Genomic DNA, 19864 nt, shown 5'->3' with positions numbered 1-19864 from the left:
TGAAGAAAACTTTAATTTATACCAAATTCAAATTCAATATCCAGGAAAGGATGTTAGTTACCTGTGTGGGAATAAGAAACAGAGAATATTGTTAGGGGAGTGGTTGTTCAGTCGCTCAGTCTGATCTGACTCTTTGTGACCCTATGAACTTAGCATGCCAGGCTTCCCTGTCTTTCACCATCTTCCACAGTTTGCTCAAACTCATGCCTCTTGAGTTGGTGATGCCATCCAACCATCTCATCCTCTGTCTTCCCCTTCTCCTCCTGCCCTCAATCTTTCCCAGCATCAGGGTCTTTTCCAATGAGTCAGCTATTAGCATTAGGTGGCCAAAGGATTGGAGCTTCAGCTTCAATACAGTCCTTCCAATGAATATTCAGGGCTGGTTTCTTTTAGGATTGAGTGGTTTGATCTCCTTGCTGTCCAAAGGATGCTCAAGAATCTTCTTCAGCACCATAGTTCAAAGGGATCAGTTCTTCAGCACCCAGTCCTTTCTATTGTCTAGCTCTCACATCCATATATAATTTCTGGAAAAACCATAGCTTTGACTATATGGACCTTGGTCAGGAAAGTGATGTCTCTGCTTTTTAATACGCTGTCTAGGGTTGTCATTGCTTTTCTTCCAAGGAGTAAGTGTCTTTTAATTTCATGTCTGCATTCACCATTTACAGAGATTTTGGAGCCCAAGAAAATAAAGTCTGTCACTGTTTCCATTGTTTCCCCATCTATTTTCCAAAAAGTGATGGGACCAATTAGTCAAGAGCACATGGCAGATATGTAGAAGTGGATATGAGAGAGAGAGAGAGACTGAGTGTTGAGGCATTTAAAATAATGAGTCCAGTGCAAAAATATGTTATTAAACAGAAGTTATTCGATAATGAATAGAATAGATAAGATAAGGTACTAGGTTCAGTGACAAAAGGGCATCTCAGGTGGTGCAGTGGTAAAGAATCCACCTGCCAATGCAGGAGACGTGGGTTCAATTCCTGGGTTGAGAAGATCCCTTGGAGGAGGAAATGGCAAACCACTCCAGTATTCTTGCCTGGGAAATCTCATGGACAGAGTAGCCTGGCAGGCTACAGTCCATGGGGTCACAAAGAGTCAGACACAACTGAAGCAACTGACCATCAGTAACAAACATGATTTCCAGCACATGCGATATGAAAACCAGTACTAGTTATGTTTGGACCAAAAATGGGACATATGCTTTGTACTTTTCCCAGTTCTCATGATAAGTGTCCTTTACTAAGTGGTAAGTAAGCAGAGGTGGATTAGAGAAAGTGGAAGTGAGATTTGGAATCATTTAAAACATTTGGACAGTAGCAAAAATAGTATTAACCTAAACTCATGGCATATTGGGTAGAAGGGATATGATACCAGAGTCACTGCCAAAGATGTGTGTACAGGACATGGTGTATGAAAGACACAGATACTGATGTGCATATAATAAAATTAGTGATTACCTTTTCCCAATTCCTCTTCACAAACATGAGTATCTTTTCAGGAAATGGGAATGTTTTCACCATGTGAAATGAAATTGAGAAATTTCTATCCTCACTTTTTGTCCCTTTGTTATTTGTAGTACTTTTCAAACCCCAACCTATATTCTGTGAGTCTTAACCTTTTGTTTTCTTTCCTTTTTTAAGTTAATTTAATTGGAGGATAATTACTTTACAATATTGTGATAGCCTCTGCCATACATCAACATGAATCAGCCATAGGCATGCATGTCCCCTCCCTCCTGAACCCCACTATTTCTGTTTTGCAGATAGGTTTATTTGTGCCTGTTTTTAAAATCCCATGTATAAGTGATATCATATGATATTTGTCTTTCTCTGATGTACTTTACCCAGTAGAACAACCTCTAGGTCTATCCATGTTGCTAAAAATAGCATTATTTATTTATTTTGTGTGGCTGAGTGGCCACTGGCCAGGAATAATGAAATTAGTTCTTTGAGTGAGAAAATTTAATAGAGTAAAGTTGGTTAAAGAATTACTGAAGGACTGAAAGGCAAGAAAGAATAAAGAAGTAACATAGGAATCCTAAGTGAAGGTTGAAGTTAATGTCCCAAGGGTTTGAAGGGTATGAAGGGACCAGGTGAACTTTAAGGGCACAGGGGTTTTACTGACCACTACAGAAAGTATGTAAGGTGACGACAAGATGGAGAATAGAGCAGTGATTTCAAGTCCCCTAATCCAAAGCAAAGCCCAGGTGGTATGATGTAGAGAAGCTAAATGAAGAAAATTATCAGAAACAATGTGTAAACACATTGTCTCGTGCTAGAGTAGAGGCTCTTTATATCTTGCCCCTCCAACCTCTGATCTCTTTCAGATCTTGAACATTTGTGCATGAGCAGTTAGGACCCAAGGTTTAGAGGTCACCTTTGAGTGAAACACCTGACTTACCTCAGTAGTTTTCTATGTCGGCCATACAGTAGAAACACCTGAGTACTTTTTAAATCCTCGTACTCAAGACCATACCCAAGTCAGTTAAATAGGAATATCTGGTGGTGAGACCCAGTGATCAGTATTTTTAAGCTTCCCAGATGATTTAGATAAAAGCCAATGTTGATAAGCAGAGGCATGCATCCTCACACAAAACTGCATGCAGAGATTTGAAAAATAGAATTTACTATGGAAAACATATGGGCTTCCCTGGTGGCTCAGACGGTGGCTCAGAATCCACTTACAATGTGGTAGACCTAGGTTCGATCCCTGTGTTGGGAAGATCCCCTGGAGGAGGGCACAGCAACCCACTCCAGTATTCTTGCCTGGAGAATCCCAATGGACAGAGAAGCCTGGCGGGCTACAGGCCATGGGGTCCCAAAGAGTCAGACATGATTGAAGCGACTAGGCACATACACAGAGAAAATACATAAGGGCTACAGAAAAATTGTAAATTTTCAATATATTAAAAGAAAAAATTTTAAAGACTTTATTTTTATTAGCCACTATACCATAATACAAAAGGTAACTACAAATCAAGAACTAAAACCTGAAGAATAATATAAAAAGACAGGAAAACTAGAGGAGGAGCTAAGATGGTGGAGGAATAGGATGGGGAGACCACTTTCTCCCGAACAAATTCATCAAAAGAACATTTAAACGCCAAGCAAATTCCACAAAACAACTTCTGAAAGCCGGCAGAGGACATCAGGCACCCAAAAAAGCAGCCCATTGTCTTTGAAAGGAGGTAGGAAAAAATATAAAAGACAAAAAAGGAGACAAAAGAGGGAGGGACAGAGCTCCATCCCGGGAAGGCAGTCTTACAAAGAGAGAAGTTTCCAAACACCAGGAAACACTCTCACTGCCGAGTCTGTGCCGAGCCTTGGAAGCACAGAGGACAACATAACAGGGAGGAAAAATAAATAAACAATTAAAACCCACAAATTTCGAGCCCAACGGCAACTCCCCCAGTGGAGAAGCAGTGCAGATGCCTGCACCCGCCACTAGCAAGCGGGGGCTGGGCAGGGAGGCGCGGACTACATCGCTTAGAGTAAGAAACTGGCCTGAATACCCCGAGCGCTATCTGAGTGAAATAACTTGGGCTAGCAAAACCAGACTGCGGGGATAACTACCACGCGAAAAGCCAGCCCTAACCTAAGACACTGCCAGGCTCATGCACAGAACAAAGACTGAACAGAGATAGCCAGCTGCAAACTATCCCCCTCTGGTGGCAGGCAGCCAGAGCCGGATGGGGGCAATCGCAGCCCCAGAGAGACATTATCTATAAAACTGTAAGCAGGCTTCTTTGCTAACTAAGACTTCTTGGGGTTCTGGACGGTCAACATCCGCCTGAGAAGGTGCGCCGGTTGTACACCCAGAAAACCAAGTGGTGGGGAGGCGATAAGTCGCAGCGACCGCACTCGCCAAACACCCCATCACCTGAGCTGCTTGGACCTGGGAAGGGCACAAAACGCAGGCTCAACCGAGTTTGCGCCTCTGAAGACTAACCGAGTGCCTGAACCTGAGCGGCTTAGACCTGGGAGGTGCATGCAGCCCAGGGCTGGCCTTGGATGGTTCCCGGCAGAGCAACCCAGAGCCTGAGCAGTGTGGGCAGGGAGGGTACACATGCCATGAGCGGGGCAGGTCCTTAGTGGCTGAGGCACTGCGAGCACACGCCAGTGTTATTTGTTTGCAGCGTCCCTCCCTCCCTACAGCGCGACTGAACAAGTGAGCCTAAAAAAAAAAGTGTCCACCACCACCCCATTTGTGTCAGGGCGGAAATCAGACACTGAAGAGACCAGCAAACAGAAGAAGCTAAAACAGAGGGAACCACCTTGGAAGCGACAGGTGCAATAGATTAAAACCCTGTGGTTAGTACTGACTACATAAGAAAGGGCCCATAGATCTTGAGAAATATAAGTCAACCAAGGAACTAGCCGAAAATGAACTGACCCCACAATACCCACAACACCACCAGAGAAAGTCCTAGATATATTTTTACTATTTTTACGAACATTCTTTCTTTCTTTCTTTTCTTTTTTAATTTTTTAAAAAATTTTAAGTCCTCTATTACTCCTTTAATTTTCACTTTTATAACCTACTCAGGTCAGATCAGATCAGATCAGTCGCTCAGTCGTGTCCTACTCTTTGCGACCCCATGAATCGCAGCACGCCAGGCCTCCCTGTCCATCACCAACTCCCGGAGTTCACTCAGACTCACGTCCATGGAGTCAGCAATGCCATCCAGCCATCTCATCCTCTGTAATCCCCATCTCCTCCTGCCCCCAATCCCTCCCAGCATCAGAGTCTTTTCCAATGAGTCATCTCTTTGCATGAGGTGGCCAAAGTACTGGAATTTCAGCTTTAGTATCATTCCTTCGAAAGAAATCCCAGGGCTGATCTCCTTCAGAATGGACTGGTTGGATCTCCTTGCAGTCCAAGGGACTCTCAAGTGTCTTCTCCAACACCACAGTTCAAAAGCATCAATTCTTTGGTGATCAGCCTTCTTGACAGTCCGACTCTCACATCCATACATGACCACAGGAAAAACCATAGCCTTGACTAGACGAACCTTTGTTGGCAAAGTAATGTCTCTGCTTTTGAATATGCTATCTAGGTTGGTCATAACTTTCCTTCCAAGGAGTAAGCGTCTTTTAATTTCATGGCTGGAGTCACCATCTGTAGTGATTTTGGAGCCCAGAAAAATAAAGTCTAACACCGTTTCCACTGTTTCCCCATCTATTTCCTATGAAGTGATGGGACCGGATGCCATGATCTTCGTTTTCTGAGTGTTGAGCTTTAAGCCAACTTTTTCACTCTCCACTTTCATCAAGAGGCTTTTGAGTTCCTCTTCATTTTCTGCCATAAGGGTGGTGTCATCTGCATATCTGAGGTTATTGATATTTTTCCCAGCAATCTTGATTCCAGCTTGTGTTTCTTCCAGTCTAGCGTTTCTCATGATGTACTCTGCATATAAGTTAAATAAGCAGGGTGACAATATACAGCCTTGACGTACTCCTTTTCCTATTTGGAACCAGTCTGTTGTTTCATGTCCAGTTCTAACTGTTGCTTCCTGACCTGCATTCAAATTTCTCAAGAGGCAGATCAGGTGGTCTGGTATTCCCGTCTCTTGAAGAATTTTCCACAGTTTATTGTGATCCACATAGTCAAAGGCTTTGGTATAGTCAATAAAGCAGAAATCGATGGTTTTCTGGAACTCTCTTGCTTTTTCCATGATCCAGCGGATGTTGGCAATTTGGTCTCCGGTTCCTCTGCCTTTTCTAAAACCAGCTTGAACATAAGTAAGTTCACGGTTCACATATTGCTGAAGCCTGGCTTGGAGAATTTTGAGCATTACTTTACTAGCATGTGACATGAGTGCAATTGTGCAGTAGTTTGATCATTCTTTGGCCTTGCCTTTCTTTGGGAATGGAATGAAAACTGACCTTTTCCAGTCCTGTGGCCATTGCTGAGTTTTCCAAATTTGCTGGCATCTTGAGTGCAGCACTTTCACAGCATCATATTTCAGGATTTGCAATAGCTCAACTGGAATTCCATCACCTCCACTAGCTTTGTTCGTAGCAATGACATTCTAGGAATCAGTGAACTGAAATGGACTGGAATGGTTAAATTTAACTCAGATGACCATTATATCTACTACTGTGGGCAGGAATCCCTCAGAAGAAATGGAGTGGCCATCATGGTCAACAAAAGAGTCCAAAATGCAGTACTTGCATGCATTTTCAAAAACAACAGAATGATCTCTATTCATTTCCAAGGCAAACCATTCAATATCACAGTAATCCAAGTCTATGCCCCAACCAGTAACACCGAAGAAGCTGAAGTTGAACAGTTCTATGAAGACCTACAAGACCTTTTAGAACTAACACCCAAAAAAGATGTCCTTTTCATTATTGGGGACTGGAATGCAAAAGTAGGAAGTCAAGAAACATCCTGGAGAAGGTTCCGTGTACGCTTCAGAAAAAAGTGAAATTCATTGTTTGGGGGTGAAATGTCCTATAGATATCAATTAGGTCTAACTGGTCTATTGTATCATTTAATGTTTGTGTTTCCTTGTTAATTCTCTGTTTAGTTGATCTATCCATGAGTGTGAGTGGGGTATTAAAGTCTCCCACTATTATTGTGTTATTGTTAATTTCTCCTTTCATACTTGTTAGCATTTGTCTTACATATTGCGGTGGTCCTATGTTGGGTGCATATATATTTTTAATTGTTTTATCTTCTTCTTGGATTGATCCTTTGATCATTATGTAGTGACCTTCTTCGTCTCTTTTCACAGTCTTTGTCAAAAATAAACAAATAGGACTTAATTAAACCTAAAAGCTTCTGCACAACAAAGAAAACTATCAGCAAGGTGAAAAGACAGCCTTCAGAATGGGAGAAAATAATAGCAAATAAAGCAACTGACAAACAACTAATCTCAAAAATATACAAGCAACTCCTACAGCTCAACTCCAGAAAAATAAACGACCCAATCAAAAAATGGGACAAGGAACTAAATAGACATTTCTCTAAAGAAGACATACAGATGGCTAACAAACACATGAAAAGATGCTCAACTTCACTCATTATCAGAGAAATGCAAATCAAAACCACTATGAGGTACCATTTCACGCCAGTCAGAATGGCTGTGATCCAAAAGTCCACAAGCAATAAATGCTGGGGAGGGTGTGGAGAAAAGGGAACCCTCTTACAATGTTGGTGGGAATGCAAACTGATACAGCCACTGTGGAGAACAGTGTGGAGATTTCTTAAAAAACTGGAAATAGAACTGCCTTATGATCCAGCAATCCCACTGCTGGGCATACACACTGAGGAAACCAGAATTGAAAGAGACACATGTACCCCAATGTTCATCGCAGCACTGTTTATAATAGCCAGGACATGGAAGCAACCTAGATGTCCATCAGCAGATGAATGGATAAGAAAGCCATGGTACATATACACAATGGAATATTACTCAGTCATTAAAAAGAATACATTTGAATCAGTTCTAATGAGGTGGATGAAACTGGAGCCTATTATACAGAGTGAAGTAAGCCAGAAAGAAAAACACCAATGAAGTATACTAACGCATATATATGGAATTTAGAAAGATGGTAACAATAACCCTGTATACGAGACAGCAAAAGAGACACTGATGTATAGAACAGTCTTTTGGACTCTGTGGGAGAGGGAGAGGGTGGGACGATTTGGGAGAATGGCATTGAAACATGAATAATATCATATATGAAACGAGTCGCCAGTCCAGGTTCGATGAAAGATACAGGATGCTCGGGGCTGGTACACTGGGACGACTCAGAGGGATGGTGCAGGGAGGGAGGAGGGAGGAGGGTTCAGGATGGGAACTCGTGTATACCTGTGGTGGTGTCATATTGATATATGGCAAAACCAATAAATATTGTAAAGTTAAAAAATAAAATTAAATTAAAAAAAATAATAAGTAAAAGATAATTCCAGGAAAAAAAAAGACATGAAAACTAATTTTTACTTGTTTGTATCTCCTTGCATAGATATTTTTTCTTTTTCTTTCCTTGGAGGATAATTGCTTTACAATATTGTGTTGCTGTTGCTGCTAAGTTGCTTCAGTCATGCATAAATCTGTGTGACCCCATGGACTGCAGCCTACAAGGCTTCTCCGTCCATGGGATTCTCCAGGCAAGAACACTGGAGTGGGGTGCCATTGCCTTCTCCCACAATATTGTGTTGGCTTCTGCTATTCATCAACATGAATCAGACACAGGTATACATATGTCCCCTCCCTCTGTAGTCCCCCTCCCATCTCCATCCCACCCCATCCCTCTAGGTTGTCACAGAGCACTGGGTTGAGTTCCCTGTGTCACATATCAAATTCTCACTTGCTATTTATTTTGCATATGCTGATGTATAAATGAAAGGGAATTACTCATCTTTTGAGTATGCTTGGGCTGCCAGGGATAAACTATAGAATCTCTGTAGATATAATAACATTCTACACATTCCCCTCTGCACTTACTGGGCTGGGCTGCATCTCTGCTAGAACATGACCAAGGAGCACAGACTCACTGACTCTCTCCTGCCTGATGTGTGATGAAGTCACAGGGTCCCTCCTCAGGATGGGCAGAAAGACAGAATCAGGCTGAACCTTATGATGCAGGCTCCTGCAAAGGATAAAGACATGGGTGTGGAGTCACAATATTAAAACTGGCAAACTAAAGAGCTCTAGGCACAGGCTAATTATTTAAAATGATTTGACCTTAGGGCTCAAGGCCCAGAGCTCATCATTAGCCAGTGGGACAGTGTTGTCTCTATCTCTGGGGACTTGTTAATATTAACAGCAATGGAAAAGGAGAAAAGTGAATGTCCTGGGCAGTGACTCAGTTCCTCTTCTCAGAAGGAAATTCGCCTGTACCCTTGCTTCTTACTTCTAATTTACAGGTTCTTAACATAAAACTCAGATTTTATTTCACAATCTAAAACACTTAGTGTGGTCTTGATATCTGCAAATTGATTGTATCAATCATGAGGTCTATGCAGCATTAGATCCATACCAAGGATATGATACACTTTCCATTTTCACAGTTAATATTTTTTTCTAAGGATAACTTCTTATTTTCCTTTCCTCACCCTTGCTCAGCTGGTATTGGAAATGGTGGACTTCACTGTTTTGCTAATTTGAATGAATCTTCGGTTCTAAGTTTTTTCTCTAAATGAATTACATTGGCATATTAGAAAACTGTTGATCTTTACTTATGATTTTATTACTGATACTTTAAATATTTCACTGTGTCTCCCAGAAGGTTGCATTCAAGGTGATAGCCAGGGCTGCAGGCATCTCAAGATTGAATCAGCAGGTGTCCACTTTCAAGCACACTCATGAACCTGTTGGGAGGATTCACCTGTCCACACAATATTGTCCAAAGAATTCCTTCAGTTCCTTGACACTTGACCTCCTTGCCTGGTGGGGGAGTTGGGTTTTATCAGTGTGGACTATCAATAAAACAAGAGAGAGATGCAGCAAGAACAAAGCCAGATTATTTTACTCGCTTCCCAGAATTGACTTCCCAACATTCTTCCACATTCTCATCGTTGGAAGTGGGTCTCTATGTACATTTCACACTCAGTGGGAAGGGAAATATGCAAAGCAATGAAAACCAAGAGATGGGACATTGGGAGCTTCTCAGATACTGCCCACCACACAATCCTTGTTCTCTATAAAGACTTTGTCTTCCAAACCATTCAAGACTCAGGGCTTATCCATCTGCTTTCCAGCATATCCCCAAATTCATCCCACCACCATGATCTCAACAAAAATTTCCTGGACACAAGCTAGATTATGGGTAGAACTTATTCTCCCCTGGGTACTTCTGCAGATCCTACTCTACTGCTTCACATAATACAGCTGAAGTAGACCCCTGGTTTCTGATATACTAAGAGAGCTCCTCCCAGAGAAGGCAATGGCACCCCAGTCCAGTACTCTTGCCTGGAAAATCCCATGGACGGAGGAGCCTGTTGGGCTGCAGTCCATGAGGTCACGAAGAGTCAGACACGACTGAGCGACTTCACTTTCACTTTTCACTTTCATGCATTGGAGAAGGAAATGGCAACCCACTCCATTGTTTTTGCCTGGAGAATCCCAGGGACTGGGGAGCCTGGTGGGCTGCCGTCTATGGGGCCACACTGAGTAGGACACGACTGAAGCGACTTAGCAGCAGAAAGAGAGCTCCTCCACCAACATCAGGACAACCTGCAGCCATTTCATGGATGAATGTAATAAATCTTCCAATTTCTGCTAACTACGTGGGAATCTACTCGCTCCAGAATATATTTTCTTTAGGTTTCTTTGTGGTCTCAGTGCTTGAACACTTTTACAAAATGTGGTTTGGGCTCACCTGTTTTTTAATAGTGGATAAAGTGGGATGTTTGTGGATAGTGGTATGATGTGATTTTTAAAATTCTATCTACAACTATGGAGAACAGCATGGAAGTTCCTTCAGAAACTAGGATACAACTGCCATATGACACAGCAATTCTACTATGGGCATATTCCCTGAGAAAACCATAATTCAAAAAGACATATGTATCCCAAAGTTCATCAGCACACTAGTTGCAATAGCTGAGACATGGAAGCAACCTAGATGTCCAACTACAGATGAAATGGATAAAGAAGATGTGGTACATGTATACAATGGAATACTACTCAGCCATAAAAGAAATGAAACTGAGTCCATTGTAGTGAGGTAGATGAACCTAGAGTCTGTCATACAGAGTGACATGTCAGAAAAAGAAAACAAATATCATATATTAATGTATATATGTATATATATATATATATGGAATCTAGAAAAATGGTATTGATGAACCTATTTGTGGGGCAGGAATGGAGCACCTGATGTAGAGAATGGATTTGTGGACACAGTGAATGAAGGAGAGAGTGGGATGAAAGGAGAATGTACCATTGACATATACACACTATCATGTGTAAAATGGATACCCGGTGAGAACACAGGGAGCCCAGTCTGGTGCTCTTCGATGACCTAGATGGTAGGGATCAGGGGAGAGGAGGGAGGCTCAAGAGGAAGGTGATATATGTATAAATATGACTGATTCGTGTTGTATGGCAGATACCAACACAACATTGTGAATCAATTTTCTTCCAATTATAAGACAACATAAATATTAAAAACCAAAAAAATACCCATGCATATTGGTTGTAATTTCAGAGTGATATGTATGGAACAACCTTATTCTTTGTAAAAGGTAAAAAAAAAACAAAAAAACAAAAAAAAACTCCTTGCATTTGCTTTTGCCTGTCTGAATATAGAGAAGAGGATGAAAGAAATCCTAGGTGCAATACTCAATTAATCCAGCAAGTGAGGTTGGAGAAAGGAGGGGAAGGATGATTTTCTTTATAATTCTATCGCTGGCTTGTCACAATGAGTGGATGTTGTTTTTGTAAAAATCCAATTGAGAAAAATAAATGGTTGATGAATGAGTAAAAAAGGAGAAAAAAAGTGAAGGAAGCTACAACTCCAAGGCCTTGAGGGATAAAAAGGGAACAGTCGAGGATTTAGGGTAAAGAAACTTTTACTGATCACAATTGAATGTATATAAGATGACCACAAGATGGGAAATAGAGCAAGGATTTTAGAGCTCCACCCCAAACAAAGTATATAAATGTGAGTTTGGGGCAAAGATGATAGCTTCACAACCAGCACACAGACCCAATTGTATGGTGTGAAGAGAGACCATATGTGCAAATCATTTTCAGGAATAATGGGGGAAATAAACTGCCAGTTGGCTTTTCATATTGTCCCCTACTGAAGTCTGATCACTTTAGCATCTTCGTCCATGAGCAGTTAGGACCCAAGGCATAAAGGGCACCTTTGAATGAAAGTATTGGTTCATATCAGTAATTCTCAGCAGGACCATTGAGTGCTTTTAATAATCCTCATCCTCAGGGCACAACGAAGTCCAGTTAAATCAGAATCTCTGTTATTGAGACCCAATTGTCAGTATTTTTATGTTTCCTGGATGATTTTCATAAAAACCAGGACTGAGAAGAGGTTATATGTATCCTCCCACGTAAACTCCATATGCAGAATTGATAAATAGAAGCAATATGGAAAATATCAATGTGATGGTGAGGATGTAGAACAATGAGAACTCCTCTGTCCTTTCATGGAAGTGGAAGGGCTTAGTGGCTCAGTCGTGTCCAACTCTTTGAAACCCTTTAGACAGTAACCCACTGGGCTCCTCTGTCTATTGCTTTTGGGCTTTCTAGATGGTGCTAGCAGTAAAGAATTCATCTGCAAATATAGAAGACATAGGAGACACAGTTTTGATCCCTGGATTGGGAAAATTCCCTTGAGGAGGAAATGGCAACCCACTTTAGTATTCTTGCCTGGAAAACTCCACTGACAGAGGGGTCTGGCAGGCTACTAAGGCTACTATCCATGAGGTCACAAAAAGTCAGACACAACTGAACAACTGAGCACACACATGGAAAATATACAAGAACTATGGGAAAGATGTAAATTGTAAATATGTAAAAAAAAGTTATTCATCTTACCAGGATGCTTGGGCTGCTAATAATAAAATGAAGCATCACCACAGTAAAATAATATTCAATCCTGCATTTATTAAGCTATACAAAGGATCCCAGAATACTCTCACAGTCTCATTAAAGACATATCAAACTCAGCAACACTCAGGTGTTAAGCAAGGGGAAGTGTTGAAGGCCAGAAGAACTACAAAAGTGAGGTGATGAGAGAGGTAGAATTTGAGGTTCACATGCATAGTTTTGTTGCATTTTCTAACCTACATTCTAAATGAATGACACAGGTACTGAGATTAGATTGTTTTGCTGAGTAACCTGAACATGGCCTTTTTGATGTCCCTATTCCTGAGACTGTAGATGAAGGGGTTCAGCATGGGGGTGACCACAGTGTATACCACCGAGGCCACTGCATCCTTCCTGGGAGATTGTGAGATGGCTGAGCTGAGGTATACACCAAGGCCTGTTCCATAAAATAAGCAAACACCTGCCAGATGAGAGCCACAGGTGGAGAAGGCTTTATACCTCCCACCTAATGAGGGAACTCTCAGAATGGAGGAAAAAATTTTATAGTAAGAGAAAAAGATACCTGAGACAGGAAGAAATCCAAAGATGGTACCACCAAAATACATGACTATGTTACTGGTGAAAGTGTCAAAACAGGCAAGCTTGAGGAGTAGAGAAGGGTCACAGAAGAAATTAGAAATTTCCACATCCTTGAAGCAGGCGACTTGTGACACAATCCAATTGTGCACCTGGGACTCCAAAAGACTAACAAAAGAGGACACCAAAACTAAGGAGCAGCACAGGCGTGGGTTCATGATGACGGTGTAGTGCAGTGGCTGACAGATGGCCACAAACCTGTCATAGGCCATCACAAGCAGAAGCATATCATCCAAACAACCAAAAAGGGTAAAAGTAGACATCTGTGTCAGGCAGCCCACATAGGAAATGCCTCTGCTGTGAGTTTGGATGTTCACAATCATATTGGGGACAGTGCTGGAGATGAAACCAATGTCTGCCAAGGACAGGTTGGAGAGGAAGAAGTACATGGGGGTGTGGAGGTGGGGGTCAGAGCTGACAGCCAGGATGATGAGCAGGTTCCCCAGCACAGTGACCAGGTACATGGACAGGAAGAGTCCAACGAGGAAAGGCTGCAGTTCTGGATCATCTGACAGGCCCAGAAGGAAGAATTCTGAGACTCTTGTTAGATTTCCAGCTCTGTGCTGCATGGTCACCTTTGGAAGAATAAAAGAGGGTTTGAAAAATAGGAAATAACTAAATGGGCATTGAGCACTGTGTCCATATTTTGGATTCAAGCTTCATTTCTAAGACCATATACCCCAGTACGTTCAGCAATATTTCTCAGTGACAAATTCTGTTTAGAACTGCTTCCTTCTTGGTTCATGTGTTATTCACCTCTGTTGATACACCCATACTTTATACAACTTCACTGAAAAGTGAAAGGGAGGGAGGACATTAGAGGTAATACCTCCAGGATCTCAGTAAAATGCAACCTTCTTTTTTACATATGTTAGTGTATATGTTTCCATGCTACTCTCTCCATTAGCCTGAATGAGACATTTTCTTCCTTCTTTAAGAAAAATTAAATTCTAATTTAAAGAAATAAAGCAATATATATACATATATATATACATATATATATATCTTGTTTTATTCAAATATAATTCTAGATAATTCCTTCATTTAGAATATCTACAGATCTCTGTGAAACAGGACTATGTCATCTGGATTCTAAATTAAAGATGAATGTTCATAATCCAAACACATTTTATATGATATGCAGTGTTTTATCCTTCTTTATTTTTCTGTCTTCCTTCCTTCATGAAATAGGTGATTACTCAAATGTCAAGGTTTTCTTTTGAAGGCCATTTAGTATACTTGATATCTTTGATGAACTCTATAGTCCATGGAATTCTCCAGGCTAGAATACTGAAGTGAGTAGCCTTTCCCTACTCCAGGGGATCTTCCCAAACCAGGGATCGAACCCAGGTCTCCCACATTGCAGGAAGATTCTTTACCAGCTGAGCCACAAGTGAGGCCCCATTGATGGACTTCAAATTTCAGTTAATATGGTTTAATTAAGTGCACATAATCATAATGCACTGGTGACTACAAGATGGAAGAAAGCCTCTTGGAATCTTTTCTTTTATATGGGGTATTTGTTTCAATTCTGCCTCAGTAAAATGTCTGATGTGTGATACCACTTGCATTTTTGGACTCTATTCTGTACTGGTGGGATAATACTTTTTTCTTTTTTCTTTTTTTTTTTTTGGTTTATTGAAGTTTGACAAAATTGCATATATTTGGGTTATGCAATGAAGTGTTTTAAAAGATGTCCAAAATGATGATTTAGTATACATCAACATTGTGAACAAATACCACAATCAAGTTAATTAGCATGTGTGTCACCTCACAGAATTTCTATTCATGTGTGTGTGTGTGTGTGTAGTAACAGTTAAGCAGATCTTTCTTAGCGGATTTCAAGAATATAATATATTATTATTAACTATAATCAACAGATTGTATTTAGATCCCCAGAATTTATTCATTTCATAACTGAAAGTTTCTCTACCACCAGTTCTCACAACTACAGTTCTAATCCATGATCCTAAGATTTTTACTTTCTTAGCTTCCACACATAGATGAGATCATATGGTATCTGACTCTACATCTAGTATATGTTTTTTAATAAGAATATTATTTTCCAGGTCCATCCCTGTTGTCATAAATGGCAGGATTTCCTTGTTTTTATGGTTGAGTAACATCTAATTCTTTAAATACACACAGGATGCTTTCTTTCATTATTCATCTGTCAACAGACACATACCCATATTTTCACTATGTAAAATAATAATGCCATGACATGGGAATACAGATATCTCTTTAAGGTTCTGATTTCATTTCCTTGGCATCTACCCTGAAGTAGGGTTGTTGGATCCTAAGGTAGTTCTACTTCAATTTGTTGCAGTTTTTAATTTCTTAAGAAGCCTTCATTCTGTTTTCTATTTTTTTAATATAAATTTTTTTATTTTCATTGGAGGCTAATTACTTTACAATATTGTATTGGTTTGTCAACATTAACATGAATCTGCCACGGTTGTACACGTGTTCCCCATCCTGAACCCCCCTCCCTCCTCCCTCCCCATACCATCCCTCTGAGTTATCCCAGTGCATCAGGCCCAAGCATCCTGTATCATGCATCAAACCTGGACTGGTGATTCCTTTCATATATGATATTATATATGTTTCAATGTCATTCTCCCAAATCATCCCAGCCTCGCCCTCTCCCACAGAGTCCAAAAGACTGTTCTATACATCTGTGTCTCTTTTGCTATCTTGCATACAGGGTTATCATTACCATCTTTTTAAATTCCATATATATGCATTAGTATACTGTATTGTTGTTTTTCTTTCTGGCTTACTTCACTCCGTATGATAGGCTACAGTTTCATCCACCTCATTAGAACTGATTCAAATGTATTCTTTTTAATGGCTGAGTAATACTCTATTGTGTATATGTACCACAGCTTTCTTATCCATTCCTCTGCTGATGGACATCTAGGTTGCTTCCATGTCCTGGCTATTATAAACAGTGCTGTGATGAACATTGGAGTACACGAGTCTCTTTCAATTCTGGTTTCCTCGGTGTGTATGCCCAGCAGTGGGATTGCTGGATCATAAGGCAGTTCTATTTCCAGTTTTTTAAAGAAATCTCCACACTGTTCTCCATAGTGGCTGTACTAGTTTGCATTTCCACCAACAGTGTAAGACGGTTCCCTTTTTTCCACATCCTCCCCAGCATTTATTGCTTGTAGACTTTTGGATTGCAGCCATTCTGACTGGTGTGAGATGGTACCTCCTTGTGGTTTTGCTTTGCATTTCTCTAATAATGAGTGATGTTGAGCATCTTTTCATGTGTTTGCAAGCCATCTGTATGTCTTTTTTGGAGAAATGTCTGTTTAGTTCTTTGGCCCATTTTTTGATTGGGTCGTTTATTTTTCTGGAATTGAGCTGTAGGAGTTACTTGTATATTTTTGAGATTAGTTGTTTGTCAGTTGCTTCGTTTGCTATTACTTTTTCCCATTCTGAAGGCTGTCTTTTCACCTTGCTTATAGTTTCCTTTGTTGTGCGGAAGCTCTTAAGTTTAATTAGGTCCCATTTGTTTATTTTTGCTTTTATTTCCAATATTCTGGGAGGTGGGTCATGGAGGATCCTGCTGTGATTTATGTCAGAGTGTTTTGCCTATGTTTTCCTCTAGGAGTTTTATAGTTTCTGGTCTTACGTTTAGATCTTTAATCCATTTTGAGTTTATTTTTGTGTATGGTGTTAGAAAGTGTTCTAGTTTCATTCTTTTACAAGTGGTTGACCAGTTTTCCCAGCAACCCTTGTGAAAGAGACTTTTTCTCCGTTGTATATTCTTGCCTCCTTTGTCAAAGATAAGGTGTCCATAGGTGCATGGATTTATCTCTGGGCTTTCTATTTTGTTCCATTGATCTATATTTCTGTCTTTGTGCCAGTACCATACTGTCTTGATGACTGTGGCTTTGTAGTAGAGTCTGAAGTCAGGCAGGTTGATTCCTCCAGTTCCATTCTTCTTTCTCAAGATTGCTTTGGCTATTCGAGGTTTTTCATATTCCCATACAAATTGTGAAATTATTTGTTCTAGCTCTGTGAAAAATACCATTGGTAGGGATTGCATTGGATCTATAGATTGCTTTGGGTAGTATACTCATTTTCACTATATCAATTCTTCCGATCCATGAACACAGTATATTTCTCCATCTCTAAGTGTCCTCTTTGATTTCTTTCACCAGTGTTTTATAGTTTTCTATATATAGGTCTTTAGTTTCTTTAGGTAGATATATTCCTAAGTATTTTATTCTTTTTGTTGAAATGGTGAATGGAATTGTTTCCTTAATTTCTCTCTATATTTTCTCATTATTAGTGTATAGGAATGCAAGGGATTTCTGTGTAATAGCTGTACAAATATTCATTCCCACCAACCAAGTACAAGTGTTCCCTTCAACTCCACATCCTACCCAATATTTGTTGTCTTTTTGTATATAATGGCCATCCTAACAGATGTGAGGTGATATTTGATTTCCATTTGGTCTTGTATGTCCTAATGTTACCTGATGTTGAGTACCTTTTACCCAGTGGTCTTGTTCTCCTGATCATGAATCCTCCTGTTTACTGTTGAGGAGGTTAACGCTAAGGAAAGTCCCACTCCCAGGTCAGGACCCAGCCTTCTTATGTCAAGGTAACAAATTTTCCTGCCAATCATTCCTGATAGAGGGGTTGTAATTCTTCTAATTCTGCTTTTTATAGGCAATTCAAGTTCTTTATTTTGGCTTTCAAACTATGACTTAATTGTGAAAAAAAGATTAAAACAGAATAATGCAAACACATCTGGGCAGTCTCCTTATCTATGAAATTATGATAGTAATTAAACCTACAGAATAGGACTATTACAAGATAGTTTTTTAAACATCATTAATATTGCTTAAACAAGTGGTTTTCAGTTTCAGTTGATCTATTATTTACATGTGCTTACTTTAAAAATACTCACTTACCCCAGCCTCAGCCTCAAATCAATTTCGGGATCTCTACATGTGAGTTTCTTGGTCTCCTTTCTTTGAAGCTGGGCTTGATAAACACTGCTTTAGAATACAGTCTAACACTTAGAAAAAGCTCAATGACCATCATCTATTTGTATAATCATGAATTCACACTATTTTTAAAACAGAAACTTTTTCTAATATTTGCTTCAGATTTCATATTCATACAGATTTGAAACATTAACAATAAAATTTAACTTCTCTTGGTGTCTCAGCTCTAATCCATTTCTCTGCATACACCTCCCTAATAGCAACCAGTGTCATGTCTTGGGTGCACACTTTGTTTCTATGAAAAATGGAAGGGTTTAAACAAAATTTACTAGATTTATTTTATTCTTTTTTTTTTCTTGCCCTTGTCCTTAATCTTTTTTTTTTAAACTTTACATAATTGTATTAGTTTTGCCAAATATCAAAATGGATTTATTTTATTCTTGTTGCTGCCTCTGTGTCAACAAGATAGAGTCTCTGGAGAATCAGAAATTAATGAGTCTTAGTCATTTCTCTTCATCTATGAAGAATGTACTTATGTAAACAAAAATAAAATGTCCTGTCAGGAATCAGGGCATCAGATCAACAGATATTTAAATTTGGTAACACGAAAATTAGCATAGTCATTATTAGTAAAAATAAAAAATCAAAAACGTATCTTGCCCTTCTCGTATGCCTATCATACAATTATTACACAGCACTATTATTATTTTAGTCCAACTTCAGTGGATTTCTGTCTGTGAACCATCAGCTCAGTTGACATGGCTAAATCTCAGATTCTAAAAAATTTCCCATAACACACTGAGAATGAGTGCAGCATAGAAAATTCAAAATTAAGTTTTTCTTCTCTGAGTCCCATACCCTAAACTTCACTCTTTTCAAACTTCCTGAAAGTGTTTGGCAGAAGTACATGAGATTTAACAACACATACATCTGTAATACATTATTTTGAACTGTTTTCATTTTTCTGAGTAGGAACAGACCACAAGGCTCTGATTCTGTGTCGCCTTTCATGATTGAGGAAACTGATTTTAAGTACATAGGAGAAAGTGGAGAGGTGAATGGAAACCCAGGAACAGAGTCAACAGAGATCTATGCTGAAGTGCTGTGCTGTGCTCAGTCACTCAGTCATGTCTGCCTCTTTGCAACCCCATACACTGTAGCCCACCAGGCTCCTCTGTCATGTCGATTCCCCAGGCAAGAATATTGGAGTGGATTACCATGCCTTCTTCCAGGGGATCTTCCCTGCCCAGGGATCAAACCCAGGTCTCCCTCACTGCAGGGTGATTCCTTACTGTCTGAGCCACCAGGGAAGCCCACTCTGAAGTATCAGGTGCCAAATAATTCTATGACTTTTGTCTGTGATTTCAGACATCCTTCCTACAGTTGATGCAGTAAGTGCTACCTAGTAACCTCCAATGTGTCCTCCAGAAAACTCCAAAGGGAAGGGCACAGTGAGCAGGGAGTTTCTGCCCAGACTCACAAGGAAGTGACTGACTGACTGGGTGGCAAGAGGAAGACTGCTAGAATGACTGGCTTCAACTTGGCTTTAACACTTTCTAACTCATTACCTGATACATATGACATAAAATGTTGTGCTTCTTTTCTCTTATTAATAATAATGTAGGCAGTTATAATTTTGTGCATGCCTGTGTGCTAAGTCACTTCAGTTGAATCTGACTCTTTGTGACTCCATGGATTGTAGATGGCCAGGATCCTCTGTCCATGGAATTCT

At 40.0% G+C, this 19864-nt stretch overlaps 1 pseudogene; it reads right to left on the bottom strand.

Moving 5' to 3' along the window:
• Positions 1-12795: 12795 nt before the first annotated feature.
• On the bottom strand, positions 12796-13805 carry LOC113896359 (annotated as a pseudogene).
• Positions 13806-19864: the final 6059 nt, after the last annotated feature.

The sequence above is a fragment of the Bos indicus x Bos taurus genome, chromosome 7 (genome assembly GCF_003369695.1).
Source record: "Bos indicus x Bos taurus breed Angus x Brahman F1 hybrid chromosome 7, Bos_hybrid_MaternalHap_v2.0, whole genome shotgun sequence".
In the NCBI taxonomy this organism is placed as follows: domain Eukaryota; kingdom Metazoa; phylum Chordata; class Mammalia; order Artiodactyla; family Bovidae; genus Bos; species Bos indicus x Bos taurus.
Note: the sequence above shows the minus strand (reverse complement) of the source record. Positions and strands in the feature narration are given on the sequence as shown.